General features: G+C 40.1%; 1 pseudogene; it reads left to right on the top strand.

The window, feature by feature from the left end:
* Nucleotides 1-10,883: 10,883 nt before the first annotated feature.
* LOC130863399 (vomeronasal type-2 receptor 116-like) lies at nucleotides 10,884-21,164 on the top strand (annotated as a pseudogene).
* Nucleotides 21,165-22,086: the final 922 nt, after the last annotated feature.

Consider the following 22,086-nt stretch of genomic DNA (forward strand, 5'->3'; position numbering starts at 1 on the left):
TTAGTATAATTTGGTGCCACATTTTTCTTATTCATATTTATTGTTATTAGGAAATGATGAATAGAAGTCCTACACTCATTCATCACAGGTATTATGTGCTTATTTCCCTAAACCATGACGAAGGGAATGTTCAAGGACACTACACAATCAAGTAATATTTGGTATCAAGTGATAACCAAGAGGGACATTGTCCTTGTATTAGACCCTTGCTAGAATTTCAGGTTGACATTATTTACAATACACCAACATTCAGAGACCTAATCTCACAGTGAGACGGGCACATTGGAACCCAAAGATATCTATTTCTTCATACACCCAGAAGAGTTTGTGTACTTGCTAGGAAGAGCACTTTCTTTAGCATATCCCCTGGTAGAGAGATGTCAAATCCTATTCAATAAGAGTCTTACATCAATCCATCTGCTGAGATCTGAACCCACTCTCAGTTGTTGCAGCTTTTTATGTTCTCAACAGAGTGTCACACACTGTTTCATGCCTGTATGTATGGCAGACAGTAATATGTCCCTTTAAAAGATGCATCTCCACCTATTTCACTTTCTTTCACTCTCTCTCTCTCTCTCTCTCTCTCTCTCTCTCTCTCTCTCTCTCACTCTCCCTCTCTCTGCCTCTTGTGCTTCTGCAGATCCTGTCCCCAGAGACTGGTGCTTTCCCTGTCCTTTCCCCTTCTGTAAGTAAACTTATCACTCAAACTTTTTCTGCATATCCCTGTTGTCTGTCCCTCATTTGCCTTGGGCTCTAACCTGCCACAAAGACAAACACTTGTAAAATAAAACAAGTGAATCCAAACATATACACACACATACACACAAATAACGTACATTAACTAGAACAACCACACACACACACACACACATAAACACACACAAATAACCTACAAGAACTAGAACAGCCTCCTTTAACAATTGAACTGTTGAAATTTCACTATGGCATTCTCACACATACACATATTTACTCAACTCTTATTTGTTGACCTCCCCCATTCTCCTCCCTCTGTTTCTTTCCCAGCGAAAGTCCATTACCTCCAACAAGCTCAGGTCACCTATCTCTGTGGGTTTTCCCATCATGATCTTGCCCATGCCCACTCTTGCTCATATAATCCACTAACCTCTCTTAACCTGGTCTCCCAGAGCTCAGCCCAGTGGTTGGCTGTGGATCTCTGCATCTACTTCCATTGGGTACTGGATGAACGTTCTATGATAACAATTTGGGTAGTGACCAATCTGATTACAGGTGAAGGCCAGTTCAGATACCCTCTCCAGAACTTCTCGGTGACTTGTGGATCCTTGGGAATTTCCCTAGCACCAGGATTCTCCCTAGTCTGTAATGGTCTCTTCTATCAAAATATCTCTTTCCTTGCTGTGCCCCTCCATCCTGCCCCCATCTCAGCCATTTAATTCCTTGTGTTTCAAGCCCCTCATTCCCTCTCTTTTATTCTCCCCACAGTTGACCCAGGATATTTCATCTATTTCCTCTTCCCAGGGAGATACATGTGTCCCAATTAGGGTCCTCCTTTCTATGTAACTTCTCTGGAGCTGAGGATTGTAGTGTGGTTATACTTTGCTTTACATCTACTGTTCACTTATGATTGAATACATACCATATTTGTCTTTCTGAGTCTGGGTTACCTCATTCAGGTTGGATTATTTTTTTAGTTCCATTCATTTGCCTGCAATTTTCATGATATTAATGTTTTTCTGCTGAATAATACACCATTGTGTACATATATCATATTTTCTTTATCCATTCTTCAATGGAGGGTCCAACTAGATTGTTTTCAGGTTACTGGCTATGGAGAAGATTTTCAGATGCCTGCTTCTGGACTGATGAAGTCTTTGTAGAGCAGTGAAGTTCCACCAGATTTGAGGACAGGATCTAGCTGCCTAGCTGCTTACTCAAGACACACCACTTTCATTCTAAGCAGGAATCTTAATCATCTTTGCTCTTCTCTGAGTGTTATCTGTTTGGGTGGGGCTTCACCTCAGCACTTGGCATGTTTTGGAATGTTGGGTTGAAAGTTCCATTTCAAGCCCTTTCGTTTGGAGGTTGACTCAGTCCAAACTCCATGTCCAAGAAAGGCCACCAAAGAGTGAACCTTTCCCCAGAGAGGGTCAAGACCTCTCCCAAAGGGTATTAAACTGTCCCCAGAAAAGAACACGTGGTCTTTCTGGCTCTCCTTTTCCCTCTTTGTGGTTTCCCAGAGGGCCACCTGGGACCACTGGCATTCATTAAACCTGGACTTTTTCTAATTTGGTTTGATATGGTCTGATTTGTATTATTGCATCACCAGGGAGGTTTGTTGGGCTGCAAAAACTTTACATTGGCCTCCTTGAACAGTGGGAGAAAGAGCAGCATTGGCAGGTCCTGCAGAGGAGAGATGGTCAAGACCTCATTCCTCACCAGGGTCTGAACTCCCAGATGTAGGAGTATGGGTGGGTCCTGGAAGGTCATTCTGATGGATGTTCTGGGAGATGGTCCTGAGGAAGAATTAAGGTGAAAATATATTTTCAGAATCTTTCTTATGAAGCTCTTTCCCCTCACAGTGAGCACCTGTCACCACTCTGGCCTTGATGGAGATTGGCTCTGCTCATTAGTCACTATTTGGTGGTCTCAAAGGCAAACTCGATACACTGGTAACATGTAGAGCCTCTCACAATCACATTCACCTTTGTGCCATCCAGTCCCAACTTGTGCTACTCTGAAGCCCATAGCCCTTTGGAAGGGGAACTCCAGGGAAGGAAAAATCTGAGCTCCTTTCCTCATGGCAGAAAAGATCCTAACCACCTTTCAGAGACAATGGAGTTGTGATATGCCCACCCTACCAAAATTCTGATTTCAAAAGACTGATCCTGCCTGGCAGGGACTGAGGATAATCTGTGAAAAGGGGTCATTGCCTTTAATTTTCAAAGATTTAGCTCCTGGTTTAGGAAACCTATAACATACATCTTTGGAATAGATAGTGCACTGGGTATAGGTTTGGGGGGACAGTAGTGGGGGTTCAAGTCTATTTAGCATTTCTTTTTCATTTTCCTAATTATGTAGACCCAGCTATGTAGTCCAGGCTAGATTCAAGTCACCATAAGATCCTAGAGTTAGACACTAGCCAATCTGGTGTGACCTTATTTCCCAGGGTGGTGTCATTCAAACATTGGCCTTTCAAATACTGCATGATATCAGTGTGGTTTGCAAGAACCTAATATTTCATTACGTTAGTGGCAAATGCAGGAGAAATTCCATGCAGTCTAGTCTATATTTTGAGTTTGAGGCCAGGCCAGTAGTAGAGGTTATAAGAACAAAAATAAGCAGGAATGGTATGGATTGATGAGTCCCTTTGATTTTGACTGAGGTTGTCTGGTGCTGTGGTTTGATTCAGGTCCTGGCCTGTGTTAGACAATCATTCTACCTCTGAGCTGCATTCAACTCAATCATTTCCTTTTATTTTACATAGAGACAAAGTCACTTCATATACCCAGGCCATCCTAGAGCAGGAACTTTGTTTCCTCACATCTCTAGTGCTAGGATTCCAGCATTGTGCAAGCAGCCTACTTGGCTTCATTTTATGTCAGTTTGAGGAGTGATCTTGTCAAACTGACCAGGATGAAGCAACTGCACCCCAACAAGCACTGTCCGAAGAATCACTGTCTTGTGGCCCTTCTTAACAAAACCATCCCCAATCTTGTTTTTAAGATACTGTTAAAAATTCCATCTATTATCTGGGTTATGGTGGCACAGGCCTTTAATCTCAATACTTGAGAGGCAGAAGAGACCCACCTGGTTTACAGATTGATTTCTAGGATGTTCATTTCTACTTCCTTGGGAAACAAAATGAATTTTTTTTTCAATTTAAGCACAAAAGTGCATCCCATGAGCTACAATTCTGGCATTGCATCACATCAAATAGCAATGATTCCATAACTGAAAGAATATAGCAGAGAAGCTCAGACAGAGCTGGAAGACCTGAAGTACAAGAGCACCCAGGCCTGCATAAGATCTTGTCTCAAGGCTCTTAAAATACTGAAGAACCTACACTTAGATAAATCCTAATTATAGTCTATAATTCATTGGCCATTAAAACCCAGCTAACCTACTGGGCAGAGGTTGCACACACTTTAATCCCAGCCTTCTGGCGGCAAAGGCAGACATTTCTCTGTGAGTTCAAAGGCAGTGTGGTCTAAGAGTGAGTTCCATGTCAGCCAGGATGACACAGATAAGCCCTGTCTCAAAAATGTAGCAAACAGAAAGCCCTAACTATATCAAGACTAATGAACCAAAAATACCATCTTGCCACTTGAAGAAATCATTTCAATTTTTAAAAATATTGCTGATTTTGTGTATAGTTATTGGGACTGCATGTATGTATGTGCACTATTTAGATGCAGTGCTAGGCCAAAAGAGGACTTTACATGTCTGTGATCTGTGATGTAGGTGCAGGGAATGGATCCCAGGATTTTCAGAAGTGCAGTCATTGTGGTATCTCATGTGCTGGGCCATCTATTCAGTCCCTTGGTGATAATCTTAACATGCAGCTCAGTTACTTTGGGTGCTTGCCCAGAATGCAACATGTTCTGGTTTCTATTCTCAGCCCTGTACTAACCTGAAAAACACCTAGTATCCCAACAGTGAGGAGTTGTAATCGAAAAGATCATACATTCAAGGCCAGCCTAGTCTACATGAGATCACTTCTCACAATTACAACTTTCAGAGCTAGATATAAAGAAACAGACCTGTGTCCTGCATCCCACCTTCTGTGTGGTGCAAAGAGGCAGATTTCCAGTTCCCAGTCAGCCTGAGTTACAGAGACTTCATGACCTAATGAGATTCCATCCCAAATAAGTGTTCTAAAATTCTTACATGAACACCTATTTTCATTTTTCTTTTCTTTTCTTTTCTTTCTTTCTTTCTTTCTTTCTTTCTTTTTTTTAAGAGATGCTTTCGTTGTATAGCCTCGGCTATTCTGGAACTAGTACTGTAATCCAGGCTACCCTCAAACTCACAGAGATCCACCTACCTCTAGCTCCCATGTTCTGGGATTAAAGGTGTGTGCCATAACCAGAAGCTGTAATTTTAAACACATGTTATTCCATATCATAATTGAGAAGTGAAAGCAGAAATACAGTTCAAGGTCATCCTGGATTACATATGATCTCTAGGCCAATATATTCAATATTATCCTTTCTCCTAAAGCTAAGTGGAATTTTAAAATACATTTTAAATTTTAATCTCCACACTCAAGAGGTTCAGGCCCGTGCATTTCTGCAGGTTTTAGAACAACATGAACTATCGAACCACTCTATTTCAAAAAGCAAAGAACCAAGTTTTCTGACAGGATTTCCAGATGCTGGGAGTCTGATGCAGAAATCCATGCAAGATTTCATCTCACAACACGGAGTCCATTTGCTTTTCAAAATTCATTTATTATTTGCTTATCTATGTACTTGGTTTATAATTTATGTCTGTGATGGACCCTTCCTTTGTAGATAATTTTGTCTGGGACTCTCAACAATTTTCCTTTCTATTTCTTCAGCTGGCTGAGTTTTGTTCATGTGTTCTCCACATTGTTCTGAGTGTGCCTCAGCTCAGTGTTTATCTGTGCCCCAAAATGAGCTGAAACTATTATTGTCATACCTGTGAGTGTGTTTTGAGTTCTAGGCTGAGCTTGTTTCTCTTTCAGTCATCTGCTGTGGTGTCTCTGAGCACACTGAGGTGCAAGACTGGAGAAAGACAAGTTCAAAGTCATCTTCAGCTGTGCAGGAAGCTTGAGGACAGCCTTGTCAGGGACCAGCCTCGACAAGATTACCTTTCTTCCAGAGTGGAGGCTTGGGAAACTAGAAATATACTGTTGGACCCTAGAGTCCAAACACCTAGGAGGAGTCACCCCCAGAAACACCCTCTCACACCACAGCTGATGCTAAAGCATGAGGATTTTATTAATTCTGTCATGACAGTGTCCCTCAGCATCTGGGAAGCCAAGAGACCTCGAATAGCTGGTGTAATGGTTGTTCTGTCTCTTTAAGAGAAAAGTCACGCCCACTCCCTCCCCCATCCACTGAGGCAGGCTGATCTTTAGCTTCTGGCCTTAGCTTGCTCTCTTTTCTATCTTCCTCTCGGAGAGGCAGCTTCGCTTCTGCCTCTCTCCGCACTTCTCCGCTTCCCCCCTTCCCTGTCTCTCTCTCTCAGTCTGCCCCCCTCCACCCTTCTTCCTCCATAATCCCCTGAATAAATACTCAAGCTCATTCTGCATGTCGTCTATCCACGTCTTTCTCCCCTGCCTGCCCACCATGGGTCTCCCTGCCTTGGACCAGCCACTGCTCTGGGACTGGCAGCCATCTCTGCCTGGGACTGGCTGCTTCCAGAACCTGCTGTCTCCTGCCACAAGTTCGGCTACCACCATTTGGTACCTACAGCATTTCTGCTGCCTACTGCCGCTGGAGATCTTGCAGCATTTAAAAATATATATATATATATAAAATTGTTGCCGTGACTCAGGCTCTCCCACTCTAGTTCCTCTCCAGAGATTGGGATCCTAAACCAGGTTTTTTCTTACTCTCACCACTGGCTTCCATTGGTAAGTTTCCCCCTTTCTGCTATGGTTGCTTCCCTCAGCTTAAATTGTGTTTGGAATGGCCCTGGGGCCAATCCACCTGTGACTGAGGGCCCAGGGTCCCTCAGATCCTTTGTTCTCTCTCTCTCTTTCTTTTGTTCATTTTTTTCTTTTCTTATTTCCCTCACCGTAAAAGGCCACTCTGGCTTTTGAGTCACCCCGATCAGATCCAGCCAGGCTATAGCACCCCACCCGGAGTCAGGAGACACCTGGCTCATGGGTCCTGGGTGTTTACGCCGATTTACACCCCGCCTATACGGGGAGACGTCCCCGTTATAGGCCTTCTGGTGTCTCTGTTTCAAGGGTTTTCAAAATTTCAGCTGTGGATAGCAACCATAGTAGAATGGGGGAAACTTACCATGTCTTTTCTATTGATGTGAGCCTTGGCTCCCATTATTCATTCTATTTATTTATTTATTTATTTATTTATTTATTTATTATTGGTTTTTCAATACAGTGTTTCTCTATAGCTTTGGAGCCTGTCCTGGAACTAACTCTTGTAGAACAGGCTGGCTTCGAACTCACAGAGATCTACCTGCCTTGACCTCTGGAGTGCTGGGATTAAAGGAGTGCTCCACCACTGCCAGGTTCCATTATTTATTTTACATCCTCAAGGCTGCTAGCTGAGCTGATCTTATCTGAAACCCCTTTCACTGATTGAGAAGCCAAGGCTGCAACTCCCTGCCTGCCCCTCCCCCACAATCCCTTCCCTGCCTGCCCTTCCACCACAAACCACTCCCTGCCTGCACAGAATACCTTAGATGTGTTTAAGATTCTTCTTTTATTTACACAACACACACACACACATTTGCACACATACACGCATGAGCACACACACAGGTATTGGTTTTTTCAGAAACAGTTTCTTTCTTTCTTTTTTTTTGGTTTATTTGAGGCAGGGTTTCTCTTTAACTTTGGAGCCTGTCATGGAACTAGCTCTTGTAGACCAGGCTGGCCTCAAACTCACAGAGATCTGCCTGCCTCTGTCTCCCAAATGCTGGGATTAAAGGCATGTGCCACTACTGCCCAGCCCATATTTATTTTGAAATATACAATGAGATCTGAGGAGAGCAGTAGTCCTGTTTGTCTCATCTCAAATAATAAATAAGTCATATCATCACCCACAGCAAAACACTTGCCCTAAGTTTGTCCTAATTTCTCTGTAGTCCATTTCCACTAAAAGAGGCTCTCCAGCCCGCACTCAGCAGAACACTCCCGCACTGACAGTACACGTTTCAAGTGCAAACTAAGTAGAATACTAGGAAAATGGTATGAGAAGAATTTACACATAAACACATCATCACTTCCCAGTTTCTCTTTGCTTCAAAGATACTAATCAAGACTTCTTTACAGTCTCTACTGGATTATAAAACAAGTAAAGTAATTTAGGAAATCAGAGATAAACCAGAAGAAATGGGTCAAAACACAGTAGTGATCTGCTTGAATGGAGGACCAGGGAGGCAGATCATGTTTAGAAATCTAATACTCCGCTTCTCATTAATAATAATTGGCTGGGAGGAAGAGTGATAAGACTTGTATAGTATTAATAATGAGACACAAAGGTCTGGTTTTCTCTCTGAGTCTTTTGAATACTTAAAATTAGCATTCAACATGGAAATGAACTGTGGTTCTAAGATGAGCTGGGTGGTGTTGGAGCAAAAGAATTCAGAAAACTTCTCGGTTTGGCCTGATTAATGGTTTTCAAGACAATGGAAGCACAGGCTTTGGTTAGATATTTTGGACCTGTCACTTGTGTAGAATAGGCCCCACTGTGTGTGCTGTGTGGTGCTCAATTGCTCTAAACATGGAGCTGTTTTTCCCTGACATGGACTCGGTGAAACAACTCCCAGTGCAGAACCATGAATTCTGACTTTGTGAGTCCTACTGAACTGATGATGCATGTCTCACTGTGGATCATCTAACGAAATCAACTGACATCATGTGTAAAGGTGTTAACATAAACACATTGATAAGGCAGCCATGGGATCAAATTTTCTCAAATTGGCATCTTCCCAGCGGCATAATTTCCACAAAATGAGTGATGTCATAAAACTGGCAAAACTGTCATTGTATCTATTTATAAGCCAAATTTCATCACATGGACTGTGGAAATCAGATGCAGAGCCTCGGGGAAGAGAGTGTCAAAGTTTTCCCAATTGATAAGAAAACAACTACACACACACAAAAAAAGAAAGGATTCATGAATGCATAAGTTGCTTCTCATATGACCACAGAAAGAAAAGCAGGTGGTGATACCCAGGTGCCGATTGGATATGCTGATCTGCATGGAAGTTCATAATTCAACTGTCCAGGCTTAGAGCAGACAAACATGGTTACTTTGGTTTTGTTTTTCTTGTTCCGGAACATTTTACCTCAGGAGCCGAGTTTCATTCATCCCAGGTGCTTTTGGAGAATGAAGCAGAATAAAGAGAATGGTGGAGACTCACTGACATATTATAGCTTCATTATTCTCCCAAGAAATAGAACAGAATCTGCTGAGAATTTGGAAGGCCGTTTGCATGAAGAGTAAGTGCCTTTGTATTTTCTCTGTAAATATCATCATGGATATTCCATGAGGGCCCAAGAGGATGAACATCTGAACAATGCCTTGAATCTTCTGCCCTCTTCTCCCAACCTGCACCCAAATACATAACACCACATTCTTTTAGAAACTACATGTTATTTTCTCTACATTTAATTTTTCTAGAGAATGTTCTATTTTTCTCTCAGTCACCCTCCAAATTTCCAGACTGGGTGCTGTGTGAATAAGTACTGTATACCTTTTCCATCACATATAGCCTGCCTCTTTGCAGTTTCCACAGCACAGTAGCAGGTGATGCTGCATCTAAAGAAACCCCATTCTATGTCCATGAACGCCAACCTAAGTGGGTACAAATAAGTGGCCATACAGTCACCTGACAGATATTCCATCAATATGTAGGTCCTATGTTCATTCCTAGGACAACTAACATATGTGGTACTGCTAGCTGTGAAGAGCCTTCACATAGATTTTCAGTTACTCTGTCAGATGCTCTGCATGTGGCCACACTAAAACTTTTAAAGATGCATCAAGACCAGAAGTAGGAAACCAGTCCACTCTGAACTTCCTATGAGTTCCTGTTCCTCCATAGTTCACATATATACATGCACAACCACTGGCCTTTAATTTCAAAGTCCATTTCTTCACTCAAACATTAGAGTATAGAAGGAATGCATAGAATGTAAATGATAGGTTTGCATTCTTTGAAAAGTGAAACTGACACTAATAGTGGTGACTGCACACTTCTGCTGTCACTTGCTTTAGTGACAGCTGTGCCATTTGATAATTGTCACTACCATATGACAGTGATAGAGGAGATACCTACCATGTTCACCTCTGCCATTATTTAAGAGGCATGTGTCTTTTCTTTCCACATCTAAGTTGTTTATTCTCTGACCCTCATATTGTATTGACCTCTCTTGTTTTTCTCTAAGGCATTTTATTAATTAATTCTGGCCATTTTACCAACTTTTGAAATACACATATTTTGATTTTATCAATTGTTAACAGCTGCTTTCAAACACAGAACTTTAATCCACTAGATCAATTTAGTGGCTCAAATCATAGATGTTTCTTAATACTTAGTTTACAGGACTTAGTGATTGAGTTTCACAAGTTCTAATCTCAGATTCCTGTTGCAAGTAACAGAAATTTTTAATGTTATATTTTCTGTGAGGTAATAAAGAATATTGTAAATATTTTCTTTTAAAAATATATAGATAAATACCTATTTTCACACATAAAAGCAACACAGTGGTACAATTTCTAAGTGGTAAATTAACTGTAATTAACTCAAATGAATTATTCAAAATGAAAATGCATGTTTAATATTTCATGGTCAAATGATATGCAATGAGTTAGGAAGTAACAGCAATTATTATTCCTCCCATACATGGAAACACAAATTGGTATCATTCTCCTCCAATTGATTATTTACCTATTTTTATTACATGAAACTCCATACATATTTTCCATACAGTTTACAGCTAACGCCTTCTATTTTGCAAACATGTAATACTGGCACATACAAATCCCAGTAGGATGCATTGTTAGTGTAACTGGAAAGATATCTGGGAAGATATTTTCCAGAAGAAAATTCATGTTGGTCAGATACACCCAGAGTGAATATAGGGAATACTGGTGTAAACATAAAATAGGTGAACAATATTGGAGAAGAAGTACATGTCCTTAATTTCATCACTCAGGACCTGGAGCAGGTATAGCCCCATGCCGTTGAGGTGAGTCTAGTCTACAACAAAGAATCATTCATTGGAATACATTCATTATTTATGGGCTAAATGTGCATTAATACTGTCCATAAACACAGATACATACAGACATACATCTTTACAAAATACATCTCTGGTATTTGAATACATTTAAAAATATATCTTAAAAAAGATTTTATGTCTGAAAAAGATAAACAAGAAACAAAAAAGAAAAAAGATGAAGATGGATAGGACGGGATATGTTAAGTATATCGCCCACTGATTATAAATAATTGTATCCGAAAAGAAAAATATTACCCATGCTACTTTAGACTCATCAGACATTTTGACTGCCTTACCCAATTCAGTTAATTTCACAGAAAATACAGTAAATTCAATGGAACACACATCACGTGTAATTTATTGTTAAATAATTTAAGAATGAAATCATGACCAGGTTTACTCTTTGGTCAAAGCCTGTTGCCTTTTCTTTACTCAAAAACCAGAGATGAACCAGGTTCTCTGTGAAAAATGACCATGGCACATTTTCTTTATTGGAGATGCACTCTCACGAAATTTTAAAGTTTTTTCAAGCTTCCAGCTTCCTATGTCATCTGAACATCACAACACAGAAGATTCATTTTAAACATTGGGGGTTGTTGGGAATACCATTCATTACAGATATCTTTGTATTCATGGGCCATGATTTTCCGTAGGTCTTTGTCCTATTAAACAGCGTATCATTTTACAGATCACCAAAGGAAAACTATCAGTTTCTATTGGCCTTCATGTTTTCCTTGGATGAAGTCAACAGGGACCCTGATCTTTTACCAAATATGTCTTTCCAATTTCTTACTATGCCAAGACAGTGTAAGACTGTGCCACAATTACACAGTTGCCTTCAATATTCTCATTCTCTCGCTGATCTCAAGATTCATGGTATTTTTCCTAATTATTGATGTATAGAATGGAAGACATGTATAGTTATGCTTTCAGGACCGAAGTGGTTAGTATCTTCTTTGCATGGGAAAGCCATGGACCTCCTCATGCCTGAGCAGGTAAGGTTTTGTGTGGTCTTGGGTTTGCAAGAAATTGGTGCCATTCGCAAGTGCTAAGAAAAGTGTGAAGAGGAAACTGGCCTACACTTATTTCAAACTGTTTAGTCCATGGGTGTATTCAGAGACTTTAGGGGACTTCTGTATTTACCTTTTTGAAATAGAGATGAGGGAAGAACTACATGTAACGGGGCGTTTTAGAACTCTTGGAAGAAAAGTGTGTTTAACAAGTTCTTAGCCCCTCATGCTGCTCTGTTTCCTCGATCCTTCAGCTTACCTTTGGACCCTTCCATCCTATCCTGAGTGATCATGAACAATTTCCTTTTCTGTATCAAATGGCCCCTGAGGACACATCTCTACCCCTGGCCATGGTCTCCCTCATACTTCATTTCAGCTGGAACTGGGTTGACCTGGCCATCTCAGACAATGATCAGAGTATCCAATGTTTCTCATATTTGAGAACAGAGATGGAAAAAATACACTCTGCTTTGCCTTTGTAAACATGATTCCACTCAACATGCATTTGTACATGTCAAGAGCTGAAGTGTACTATAACGAAATCTTGACATGATCCTCAAATGTTGTTGTCATTTATGGTGACACAGACAGTACTCTAGCTGTCAGCTTTAAAATGTGGACATCCCAAGGTATACAGAGAATCTGGGTCACCACCTCACAGTTCGATGTCACTATAAGTAAAAGCGACTTCTTGCCTGTATTGTTCCATGGGATTCTGGCATTTGCACACCACCATGCCAAGATTTCTGGTTTTAGAGATTCTATTATGACAGTGAACCCTCTCACATACTCAGATGAATACCTGGCAAGGCTGGAGTGGGTGAACTTTAACTATGGAGTCTCGGCTTCTATGTGTAAGACACTGAGGAACTGCTCATCCAACAGCTCATTGGAATGGCTCATTGCACAGACATTCAACATGGCTTTTAATGATGACCTTTATGACATATACAATGATGTGTATACTTTGGCCCATGTCTACCATGAGGCACTTCTTCAGCCAATGGGCAATCAGGAAGAACACGATTTTAACTGCTTGATGGTGATATTTCTATTTGATGATATTCATTGCTTTCTATATTGGTCTTTATTAGAGTCTCAACTATCCCATTCTAGTGGGTTAGTCTATATTTCCCCAAATAGAAAGATTTTTGAACATTTTTCCTCTTGAGGAAGTAAATTTAGAGGTTTGGAAAATCTCAAATACAAACTTTGTGGGGTGGGAGACACAATTTCTCAATGAAAACCAGTGATTCTGTTATAGAGCACCTGAACATGATCATCCCTGCTGTAATACTGGAAACATAGGAGTCTTCTTCATTAATCCTCTCCATGATAAAAAGATGAACTTTTGTTCCTTAATTGTAAAATATGTGGCAATCAGTGTAGGGGATGGTTTGCACAGGTGTTCTAAAATGATTCTGCCCCAACTCTGGCCTCTGGAAAACTCACGTGTGTGTGAATGGATGGCTCCTATTGTGTATGGTGGATAGTTGTGTGTTTCTCTGTGCTTCTGGGTATATCTGTTTAGATGTTAAATATGTGTTTCTATCTATCTGCATATCTACCTATGTGTATAAGTAAGAATAAGTTGGTCTCGTGTCAATGTCTTTCTCTATGGGTGTGTTTCTGTGTGTTTCTCCCTATGTGTATTTGTCAGTGCATGTGTCCAGAATTCTCCTATTACCATTGACCTGCTTCTATTTCTGTCTCGTTCTCCCACCTACTCTTTCTGCCTGGCTACTGGCCAATCAACATTTGTTTAAAATATATTTGACAAAATATGGAAGATTTTCCCACACCACTTTCTCCTCATTTTTTTAAAAAATAGAACTCTGAAACTGTAATATCTTTTGACCATGATTCATAGCAACTTGCAACCAACATTCTAACCAAATGAAAATATCCATAGCCCATTTTTTTGGGAATTTGGGTGTTGTATTCCAGCTGCTTCTTGCTGGTTGGGGGCACTGATAATCTTATGGGGACCTAAAGAAAATTTAGAATTATGATTAATTCCTGACTGAAGTAGCCTGTGAGTTTTGATCATCTCAGGCAGAAGCCTTGAATCTGTTCTGGATGCAGAACTCAGATATCTGGGTCAGCTGTCCTTCCTGGAAATTTCTCAGGTGGTCTTCCTTGATCAAACCTGATTTTTCTTTTTTTTTTTAATAGTCAAAGCATTCGTTTTTATTTCTTTAAAGATTTCATGAAAGGATTAAAAGGGATTTTAAAGAGAGACAACTAGAAGTAGTCTCCAAATTGAAGATCCAAATTTACTGCAATATAATATACATGTTTTGGAAAGATATAGAAACAAAATATATATTAGAAAGAGAAAGTAAAAACATATAGCTATGCATATGCATCAATTTAAATTAATAGATGTAAAAGTAATTCAATAGATTATTATTATTTTATTTTGATTAATTTTTAATCAATTAATTTATTTATTAAAAATTGTCAACTCCTCCCTTCTTCCCATTTCCCTCCCTCCCCTCCACCCCTTCCCCTCCCTCTCCAGTACTAAGAGAAGTCAGGGTGCCCTGCCCTGTGGGAAGTCCAAGGTCCTCCCCACTCCATCAAGGTCTAGGAAAGTGAGCATCCAAAAGAAATAGGCACCCACAAAGCCAGTCCATGTGGTAGAATCAAATCCCCTTTCCATTATCCTTGGCTTCTCAGTCAGTATTTCCAGAGGCAATACCATCCCTGACTTCCAACTCTATTACAGAGCTACAGTAATGAAAACAGCTTGATATTGGCACAAAAACAGAGATGTTGACAAATGGAATCAAATCGAAGACCCAGATATTAATTCACAAACCTATGAACACCTGATTTTCAACAAAGGAGCTAAAATTATACAATGGAAGGAAGAAAGCATCTTCTTTTTAATTATATATTTTTATTTTTTTCAAGCGTTTCTTTTTTTAATTAATTAATTAATTTTTTTATTTACTTATGTATTTATTTATTAAAGATTTCTGGCTCCTCCCTGCCATCACCTCCCATTTCCCTCCCCCTCCCCCGATCAAGTCCCTCTCCCTCGTCAGCCCAAAGAGCAATCAGGGTTCCCTATCCTTTGGGAAGTCCAAGGACCACCCACCTCCATCCAGGTCTAGTAAGGTGAGCATCCAAACTGCCGAGGCTCCCACCAAGCCAGTACATGCAGTAGGATCAAGAACCCACTGCCACTGTTCTTGAATTTTCAGTAGTCCTCATTGTTCGCTATGTTCAGTGAGTCCTGTTTTATCCCACGATTTTTCAGACCCAGGCCAGCTGGCCTTGGTGAGTTCCCAATAGAACATCCTCATTGTCTCAGTGTGTGGGTGCACCCCTTGCGGTCCTGAGTTCCTTGCTCGTGCTCTTTCTCCATCTGCTCCTGATGTGGACCTAGACATTTCAGTCCGGTGCTCCAATGTAGATTTCTGTCTCTGTCTCCTTTCATCGCCTGATGAAGGCTAATATTCAGGAGGATGCCTCTATGGTTTTCTTTGGGTTCACCTTCTTATTTAGCTTCTCTAGGATCACAAATTATAGGCTCAATGTCTTTTATTTATGGCTAGAAAGCAAATATGAGTGAGTACATCCCATGTTCCTCTTTTTGGGTCTGTCTTACCTCAATCAGGATAGTGTTTTCTATTTCCGTACATTTGTAAGCAAAATTCAAGAAGTCATTTTTTTTACTGCTGAGTAGTACTCTAATGTGTATATATTCCATAATTTCTTCATCCATTCTTCTATTGAAGGGCTTCTCGGTTTTTTCCAAGTTCTGGCTATTACAAACAATGCTGCTATGAACATAGTTGAGCATATACTTTTGTTGTATGATAAGGCATTTCTCGGGTATATTCCCAAGAGTGGTATTGCTGGGTCCAGGGGTAGGTTGATCCTGAGTTTACTGAGAAACTGCCACACTGCTTTCTAAAGTGGTTGCATAAGTTTTCATTCCCACCAACAATGGATGAGTGTACCCCTTTCTCCACATCCTCTCCAGCAAAGGCTATCATTGGTGTTTTTTATTTTAGCCATTCTGACAGGTGCAAGATGGTATCTTAAAGTTGTCCTGATTTGCATTTCCCTAATCACTAAGGAAGTTGAGCATTTTTAAATGGCGAAGCTTTTTTCCTGCTATGGCTGAAAACAAACAAGCATGCAGTCAGCTTTTAATCAACACCGGTTAAGTGTTTCGTGGCAGGACCTCTTAAAAGAGCTGCAAGATTTTGCAGATAAAGCTGAGTCAGGAAGCCTCTCTTAGATGAGAGTGCTTGCTTGCCTCTAGCAAGCAGAGCAGACCCGAGAAATTGCTGCTACCAAGAAAACATGCTTTACTCTAATCTTTCCCAAGCTTTCTCAGGCTTTCAGTGGATTCAATCATCCACGTCTGGGTGCCAATCTGTAGTAAGAGCTGCGGGCCTGCTTTTTGTCCCGCCCAGCTCCCACATGGTTAGTTTTATACCCAAAATAACAACACACAAACTGTGTTCATTTAAACACTGCCTGGCCCATTATATCTAGCCTCTTCTAGGCTAATTCTCACATATTAATTTAGCCCATTTCTAATAATCTGTGTAGGACTGCTAGGTGTGCTTACCAGGAAAGATTCAGCATGTCTGACCTGGTGGTTTGCTTCATCGTGTCTGGCACTGAGTGGAGCTGCCCTGCATCTGAGCTCACTTCCTCTTCCTCCCAGCATTCTGTTCTGTTTACTCGGCCTATCTAAATTTTTCCCTATCAGATGGGCCAAGTCAGTTTCTTTATTGACCAATGAAATCCCACATCAATTCACAAAACTCAAGTCCAAATGGATTAAAGACCTCAATATTAATCTGACCACACTGAACCTGAGAGAAGAGAAAGTGGGAAGTAGTCTACAACACATGGGCACAGGAGACCACTTCCTATGTAGAATCCCAGTAGCAGAGATAATAAGAGCAACATTGAATAAATGGGACCTCCTGAAACTGAGAAGCTTCTATAAAGCAAAGGACATCGTCATTAAGACAAAAAGGCAACCTACTGATTGGGAGAAGATCTTCACCAATCCTGCATCAGACAAATGTCTGATCTCCAAAATATATAATGAACTCAAGAAACTAGACATTAAAACTCTAATTAACCCAACTAAAAAATGGGGTACTGAACTGAACAGAGAATTCTCAAAAGGAAAAGTTCAAATGGCCAAAAGACATTTAAGTCATGCTCAACCTCCTTAGCGATCAGGGAAATGCAAATCAAAAGAAATTTGAGATACCATTTTACACCTGTAAGAATAGCTAAAATCAAAAACGCCAATGATAGCTTATGCTGGAGAGGATGTGGAGTAAGGAGAACACTCATCCATTGTTGGTGGGAATGCACACTTGTACAACCACTTTGGAAATCAGTGTGGCAGGTTTCTCAGGAATCTGGGAGTCAACCTACCTCAGGACCCAGCAATTGCACTCTTGGGAATATACACAAGAGATGCCCAATCATACTACCAAAGCATTTGTTCAACTATGTTCATAGCAAAGCTGATTTTTCTTAACTTAAAATAAATTCATAGCCTCTCATTTTGTGTGGAAAGGAAAGCAAAACCTCTTCTCCAAAAAACATATCTTTTGACTTCAATTTTGAGTCAAGGTATTTTCAAAATAGATATCTTGGATTAATTAATCAGCATTTATAAGCAAATATCTTTTAGCCACTGTTCCTCCTTCCTCAGCATTCAAACAATTCAAAGAGAACATAATAACATACAGTATCTAGATTCTCTATGTGTTTTCCATCTTTACGTGACTTTATTTTAAGCTCTATTTCTTTTACTTTTAATTTTGGGCTGTTTGAGACAGGGTTTCTGAGTATCTTTGTCCTGGAACTCACTCTATTGACCAGGTTGTCCTTGAACTCATAGATATCTTTCTGTCTCTGCCTCCCAAGTATTGGGTTTAAAGACATGTACCACCATGCCTTGAACTCACAGATGTCTGCCTGATTCTTTCTTCCAAGGATTGGGATTAAAGGTGTGTGCCACCCCACCCAACTATTCTCTTTTTTTAAAGGACTTTAACCTTTTTTTCTCTACAAATCCTGCATATATTTTTAACACACAGTAAAACATTTAGAAGTTTTCTTTATCTTTAAATCTCCCTTTACTGTATATCTTTCTTTTTGTGATCACTTGAGTCTTAAATTTGACAAGCAATATGGAGAGGATTAAAGCCATGGCTTTGACAGCTATTTCCAGCCCATTCCTTAGCTTTCTGAGTTTCCAGGCTCATGGCAGAGGTACCGGCTGTAGCCATGTTTATTGCCACAACTCTATGGCGTTTCAAAATCCCTGCCACCACCAGAAAGCATGCGGTCAGATTTTCATCAACCCCATTTAAGTGTTCTTGGCAGGACCTCATAAAAGAGATGCAAGGTTTTGCAGCTAAAGCTGTGTCAGGAAGTCTCTCTGAAATGAGAGTGCTTGCCTTTAGCAAGCAGAATCCACCTAAGAAAATGGTGCTATTAAGAAGCTGTGTTTAACGCTATTCTTTTTTTATTTGGAATAACTTCCCAAGCTCTCTCAGGCTTTTAAGTAGATTTGGTCAGCCCCATATTGGCGCGCCATTTGTTGTCAGTGGTTTCTGTCTTGCCCAGTTCCCGTAATCGTTAAAATCCAAAGCAGTTACACAGAGGTCTACATAAATCATAAACTAATTGGTCTATTAGCTCAGGCTTCTTATTAACCCTTATAACTTATATTAACCCATTATTCTTATTTATTTTAACCACACATCATGGTACCTTATTAGGCAGCACAGTCACATCATGCTTTTTTTGTGGCTGTGACAGATCTGCAGAGGAATGGACTTCTTTCCTTCTTCCCAGAATTCTTCTGTTCTTCTTGACCTGCCTCTTCTTACTGTCTGGTTGTCCCATCTATGCTTCCTTCTTGGCTACTGGCCAATCAGTGTTTATTCAAAATATAATTGACTGAATATAGACCATTGTTTCACACCGGGAGTGGGGATGCAGCCTGGAGGCAGATCTTTCAACTGCTTACTATTCATGGGAACTGCAATGTTGCTGCTTGTTATGAACAATACTGAGAAGTACAGCATCCTTACTATCAGACGAGAACATGGCTAATGGCATACATATTTAACTTATTAGATTATGTTTGCATTTTCCAACATCAAAATTATATTTATATAACCTTCCATTCTCATTTCCCCCTCCTACTTACTCCATATAAACCCACCCAATCTCATATTCATGATCTCTTTTGATACTTTATGTATAAACACCTACAAATTAATGATTCTGAAAGGACTGTAGCCATCCCAAGCATGGCAGGTATATCTCTAACTAACCCTGTCCTTCTCTCATATTCCCTTCACCTTGCTGTAAACAATTTCAATGGTAGCTTGAAAAAAATTTGCCCCCATGACATCATGGGCAGTGTCCCTATTAGGATATTTGGTCTTGTTGGAGAAAATATGGTCTTATTGGATGAAGTGTTTCACTCTGGCGGCAGAGTATGAGGTTTCATATATGCTTAAGAAATACACAGTGAGTCTGTTTGCTTCCTGTTGACAATGATAAAAAGAGAATTCAAAGCTCCTTCTACAATTTCAGGTCCATCTGCATATGACCATATCCAAACATGATGATAATGGACTGAATTTCTGAGTATAAGAAACCTATTAAATGTTTTTCTTTAAAAGAATTGCCGTGGTCATCATTTCTCTTCAAAGCACTATAAAACCTAGAACAATTACATTCCCAAAGCTAGCCACAAAGATCTATTGCCTTAATCAGCAACTTTCTCTACCTGGGATTGACTATCATTGTCCAGATATCAAAGTGTGAAGTCAACCTAGAAAAAACCCTCGTGAGTGTCCTAATTAACCTGATAATCAAATTTAACACTTCATCCTAAAATGTGGTAACCCTTTACCTTTATAAATTGCCATTTTCCCACAGGTGATGCCTGTTTCTACTCTAATCAGAGAAAGCTTTGTCTTCTTGGCTCAAATATCTACTCCTTCTCTCCTTTGTTCTTTTCCCTTTGCCCTCATCCTCTATGTCCTGTCTTTCTTCTAAAAACATCTTTCAATATAACATGACAAATGATACCATTAACACACATTTAATAGACAAAGTAATGATTGTTTAGATGCAATCCACTAAGAGATAATAAATGATTATAGTGAAATGGAAGCATTGCTATGCAGCATTATCTTATAATTTCATCCTCAGCACAAGTGCAGATATTGCAATGCTAATTTCAACACACATAAATGAAATGTCTTGTCAAGAAAAATGCTCAAGATTCACTAATCATAGTTTCCTTTCTCCATCAGATGTGGATCAGTGTGTAAAGTGTCCAGAGGACCAGTATGCCAATGCAGAACACATCCATTGCATTGACAAAACTGTGAGTTTTCTGACCTTTGAAGACCCCTTGGGGATGGCTCTGATCTTAATGGCCTTTGCTTTGCTGCATTCACATCTGTGGTTCTTGGGATCTTCATAACGCACCATGACACTCCACTTGTGAAGGCCAATAACCGGAATCTCAGCTACACCTTGCTTGTCTCACTCATCTTTTCTTTCCTGTGTCCCTTGCTCTTTTTTGGCCATCCCAATGCAGCTAAGTGCATCCTGCAGCAAATCACATTTGGAGTGGTATTCAGTGTGGCTGTTTCTACTGTGTTGGCCAAAACAGTGACTGTGCTTCTGGCTTTCAAATTCACAATCCCTGGAAGAAGGATGATTCTAAGGGCATCCAATTTCATCATTGTCCTCTGTACCCTCATCCAAATTATTCTCATGCAATTTGGCTGGGAGTTTCTCCTCTATTTATTGAAATTGATGCCAAGAGTGAACAAGGCCACATCATCATTGTGTGTAACAAGGGCTCAATGATTGCATTTCATTGTGTCTTGGGATACCATGGTTCCCTTGCATTAGCGAGCTTCATTGTGGCTTTCTTGGCCAGGAATCTCCCTGACACATTCAACTAAGCCAAGCTGCTGACATTCAGCATGCTGTTATTCCATAGTGGCTGGCTCACCTTTCTTCCTGTCTACCATAGCACCAAGGGCAAGGTCATGGTGGCTGTGGAGGTCTTCTGCATCCTGGCCTCCAGTGAAGGCTTGCTGGGGTGTATTTTTATCACCAAGTGCTGTATAATTTTGTTAAGACCAGAAAGAAATTCTCTTAAAAAGTTAAAGGAGAAAGCATCTTCCTAAACAACCATTTCCTAATTTGAAAGTGAAAGTTGTAGTTTTGGTACAAAACCACCTGCTATGATACATTGGAAGATGTATGCATTAGCTAGTGACTCTCACTGTTTCTTCTAATGAAGAAGCCAAGAATTGACATACATACTACTTTTCTGAATGTAATTTCTTGCAATCTTCCATTCAATCATTTAATTTAAAAGACCTGCCTATTGGACATTGCTGCATTGTAGAAGACTTTTTCTTTCTTTAATATACAATCAGATTTAAAAGAAACTAAAAGTCCTTCTACTGATGTCTGAGTTAATGTCTGTCTTTAACAGCCAGTGAGTGTTGAGATTAAAGACTAACATGATTCATCCCTATACTTTCTTCCAAATTCACTCTGTCTTTATTTCCCTTAAAGAAAGTGATGGACTCCAAGAAACAACCAAAGACAAGGAAAAAAAGAACATCTTGTTAAGTGTTTCTGAGCAATTTGAGTTTCCCTTTTGAGAATTCTCAGTTTAGTTCAGGACCCATTTAATATTGCGATCTTTGTTTATTGATATATAGTCTCTTGAGTTCTCCGTATATTTTGAATATTAGACCCCTGTCAGATGTGGAGTTGGTAAAAATATTTTCTAACTGTTGTAGGGAGAGGGCTCCTTGTCCTTTCCAGCCGCCCAGCTAGGTTAGCTCTGAAATAATCACACAGAAACCATATTCATTAAAGTGCTGCTTGGCCCATTTGCTCTAGCTTCTTATTGGCTAAGTCTTATATTAATTTAACAGATTTCTAATATTCTGTGTATTGCCAAGTGGCAGTGGATTACCAGGTAAAGTTCTCTCACTCTGCCTTTCTTCCTCCAAGCATTCAGTTCTGTCCTCCCACCTACCTAAGTTCTGCCTTCAACTGGCCAGGCAGTTTCTTTATTCATCAATGCTAATC

Source organism: Chionomys nivalis, chromosome 21 (genome assembly GCF_950005125.1).
Source record: "Chionomys nivalis chromosome 21, mChiNiv1.1, whole genome shotgun sequence".
Classification (NCBI taxonomy): domain Eukaryota; kingdom Metazoa; phylum Chordata; class Mammalia; order Rodentia; family Cricetidae; genus Chionomys; species Chionomys nivalis.